A 4,628-nucleotide genomic window follows, 5' to 3' on the forward strand; every position below is an offset into this window, starting at 1 on the left:
ATAAGTTTATCTTCCCTACTAACTTTATCATATTAGATTATGAAGTTGGGGTCGCCCATTTCTTGCAACAGGGCGAGCACTGATCGACGAAAAGAAAGGAAAAATTACGATAAGGGTCGATGATCAACATGTTAAGTTCAACGTTCTCAATGCGTTGAAATACCCAGGTGATATGGAAAATTGTCAATATGTTGGGGAACTGCAGGAAGATTATTGGCATGAGCTTTAAGAAAAATGGAGGAAAAAGACTTTGGGATCAGTGTAATGTGGGAGGAAAATTGCACCGCAATAAAAACTGAGTCAGGTTTTGAAACAATCAAGTTACCTGAACGAACAACGCAGCGTACTAAGCCACCTTAGAAGAACCACCCATGTTAGAGTTGAAGCTGTTGCTAGTGCATCTCAAATATGTGTATTTAGGAGGCAATAACACTTTACCGGTTATAATCTCTGCCTCACTGAGCAAAGAAAAGAAGGAAGCACTTATTTAGATCCTTAAGAACAATGCAAAAGCCTTGGGATGGACCGTAGCGGACATTTGAGGAATCAGTCCCTCGTATTGCATGCATAAGATTCGTCTTGAAGAAGAAAAAATAGGATCTATAGAGAGGCAACACCATTTAAACCCTTCCATGAGGAAGGTTGTGAAGAAAGAGATAGTGAAGTGGCTTGATGTAGGCATCATTTACCCTATATCTGATAGCAGTTGAGTAAGCCCAGTGCAATGCGTTCTAAAGAAAGGGGGTATGACAGTCGTCACCAATAGCAAGAATAAGTTAATTCCTACAAGGACAACTACGAGGTGAAGAATATGTATGGATTACCGACAATTAAATCTGGCCACGAAGAAGAACCACTTTCCACTCTCGTTTATTGATCAAATGTTAGATTACTTGCAAGGAATGAATTCTTTTGTTTTCTTGATGGCTACTCAGGGTATAACCAAATTGCAATTGCGCCGGAAGATCAAGATAAGACAACTTTCACGTGCCCATTCGGCACATTTGCATTCCGTCACATGCCATTTGGACTCTGTAATGCACCAGGTACCTTCTAAAGGTGTATGATGACAATATGTTCAAATTTCTTGGAGGAGTCAGTCGAGGTATTTATGGATGACTTTTCAGTTTTTGGCAACACTTATGACTCCTGTTTATCAAATCTTGAAAGAGTCTTGAAGAGATGCGTTGAAACAAATCTTGTTCTGAACTGGGAGAAATTCCATTTCATGGTTGAAGAAGGAATTATGCTAGGTCACAAGATATCAAAGGTAGGATTGGAAGTTGATCAAGTGAAAATCGATGCAATTTCCAAGCTACCACCACCAGTTAATGTGAAAACACTTGGGAGTTTTCTAGGACATGCGGGGTTTTATTGAAGATTCATCCTCAACTTTTCTCATATCACAAGACCCCTAAGTTCACTCCTCGAGATTGACCGCGAATATGATTTTGATGACGCATGCGCCGAAGCATTCCATAGGCTGAAAAATGCGCTCATCATCGCACCTATTCTGATTGTGCCGGATTGGACGCAACCGTTTGCGTTGATGTGTGATGCCAGTGGATATGAAGTAGGCGCAGTCTTGAGTCAGCGCAAGGACAAGGTTTTGCATCCTATCTATTCTGCTAGCAATACGTTGAATGATGCGCAGGAAAATTATACAACCATGGAAAACGAAATGCTCGCAATGGTATTTGCGCTGGAGAAATTTCGACAGTACTTAATTGGAACCAATGTAGTGGTACTGATAATTCTGTGATCAAATACCTTATGATGAAGAAGGATACGAAACCAAGACTATTAAGGTGGGATTACTCCTGCAAGAATTTAACCTAGAGATTAAAGATCGGAAGGGCACTGAGAACCAAGTCGCAGATCATCTATCAAGGCTAGAAAATTGCGAGGTTCAGCAGAAAGAAAAAGATATTGAAGAAATATTCCCTGACGAGCAACTTATGTCGGTATGCATTAATGTTCCATGGTATGCGGACATTCTAAACTTCATAGTTTGCGGCCAAGTACCAAAAGACTACTCATACCAGCAGAAGAAGCTGAGGCATGAAGTCAAATTTTATTTCTGGGATGACCCCTTCTTGTATCGACTTGGACCTAATCACATTTTGCGTCGATGCGTTCCTGAGCATGAGGCCAAGCACATTTTGGAACTTTTCCATGAGTCCCTTTATGGAAGACATTTTGAGGGGCAGTGGACCGTCGCAGAAGTCCTACAGAGTGGCTATTTTTGGCCAACACTATTTAAGGATTCCCATGCACATGTTGTGAAATGCGACAGATGCCAGCGAACAGGGAACATGTCCATAAGAAATGAAATGTCGTTGACTTCAATCTTGGAAATTGAATTATTTGATGTATGGGGAATCGACTTTATGGGCCCATTTTTGCCTTCAGAAGGTCATCAATACATTCTGGTCACGGTTGATTATGTATCGAAGTGGGTTGAGGCCATCACATGAGCTAAGAACGATGCGGTCACGGTGGCAAAATTTCTCAAGAAAAATATCTTCACCCGGTATGGAATGCCCCGTGCCTTAATCAGCGATGAAGGCTCACATTTCATCAACCGTATCATCACCAACCTGTTGACCAAATTTAATGTCAGCCATAGAGTTGCGACCTCATATCACCCACAAACTAATGGGCAGGCAGAAATTTCTAATAGAGAGATCAAGACTATCTTGGAGAAGGTAGTCAGTACCTCCAGGAAGGATTGGTCACCTAAGCTTGATGAAGCATTATGAGCATATAAGATTGCCTTCAAAACTCCAATCGGCATGTCCCCATATGCACTGGTCTTTTGCCTCTCGAGTTGGAACACAAGGCAATGTGGGCAAGCAAAAACCTGAACTTTGATCTATCAAGTGCGGGGGAAGTCCGAAAGTTGTAGTTAAACAAGCTGGTCGAATGGCAAATGAATGCCTACAAAAATCCAAGCTTCATGAGCAAACCAAGAAGTTGCATGATGACCGCATAAGCAACCGAACGTTCTTCGAAGGTCATCAGGAACTTCAATTTAACACGTGTTTGCGATTGTTTCCAGGAAAGTTGAAGTCCCGCTGGTCTGGGTCATTCCGCATCAAGACTATCTTTTCCCACGACGCAGTGGAGCTAACAACTGAAGATGGAAGCAACACATTCAAAGTCAATGGTCAATGAATTAAGCCCTACTATGGGTGTAATGTGGAATGACACATGGAGACCATCAACTTAGGCAGCAGAATTGACCACTTGGGGGATGCTATTGCGGTAACTCTGAAAAACTTCTTTCAATCAACATCCCTATATCTATGTTTAAATGCTTTCTTTACAGCTTTCATTTACTGATTTGTACATTGTGTTATTTACTGTTTATTAGAATTAGCCTTTACTGTTTTATGAGTTCACTTTCAATTTAATTCAATTGTGTTATTTCCATGTTTTGTTCAATTTCTTCACTTTTCTACCTTAGTCGCGTTATTCTTAAAATCACTGTGAATGACTGACTAAAAGAAAATGAACACCTCAAAGTCTTATCGACTTTCATTTTTTATGAATTAAAAAGAAAAATAAAAATCAGTATGCATTGCAATGATGGGTGCATCTTGTGCTGACAAGATACACTTTGCATCCATCTTTCATAAATGCATTGCGCTGAGGGGTGTGTTGCGCACTTATGTATTTTGCACCCATCCTTAGCAAAAACGCACTATGTCGAGGTAGTGTTGAGCCAGTAGAAATACCATGTGCTCGTCCTCCAGAAATGCACTGAGTTGAGGGGTTGTTGCGCTAATGCATGCGTTGTTGCCCGTCCTCTACAAATATGCATTTGCGTTAACAGATGCATGGCGTTAACTTTAACCTTGCGCCCGTCTGAATAGAATACAAAGGAAAAACTCATTCATTAGTTTTATGTATAGAAGCTATGCCTTGATTTTTTTTGTACATGCTTAAATTTTGTGTATTGCGATAATTGTAATTCTTTGTATACTTAGTTAATTTTAATACAACTGAGTAACTATTCTTTCCATTTTCGTTAGCCTCTTTTCTTATCATCCTTTGTCAATTATTGTGATATTCTTCATCTTATTAATTGCGATGCTACGATGAGCAATATGCATACCCTTAGCAACATTTCTCACATTTTGCACTTTCTGACTAACACTTAGATAATTCATAGCAATAACACTGCTTTACCTTTTATACTTCAACACTCTGCTCAAACCTTCTTTTCAAAATTTTGACGAAGTGTTTTGTCTGCAATGATATCCTTGTGTATCTCTAAATTTGGGGGTAGGGAAGGTCTGAGCAGATGCAATCAAGTGAATGTGGGCATTATCAGGAAAATACGTTCTTTATTATCAAAAAAAAATTAAAAAAAATTCATACAAACTCCAATGTCAGCGCAAGGGAAAATCCCAACCTAATAAGAGTTAAGTCGTGAAAGGAACCTGCTCGTAGATGGATGTTCGCATGACACCCGTGGCAGCAAGCCAAAACGAAGGTTGGTTTCAAAGAACGACGCAATATGAAAGGAAAAAAAAAGGGAAAAATAAGAATATAAGTGACAACTCCTCTGACCAGCAAAAGGAAAACATAGCTGAAAATCAAAAGTTGAAGTTGAGATTGGC

This window comes from Benincasa hispida, chromosome 2, assembly GCF_027475165.1.
Source record: "Benincasa hispida cultivar pf3 chromosome 2, pf3_genome.v1.1, whole genome shotgun sequence".
Lineage (NCBI taxonomy): Eukaryota > Viridiplantae > Streptophyta > Magnoliopsida > Cucurbitales > Cucurbitaceae > Benincasa > Benincasa hispida.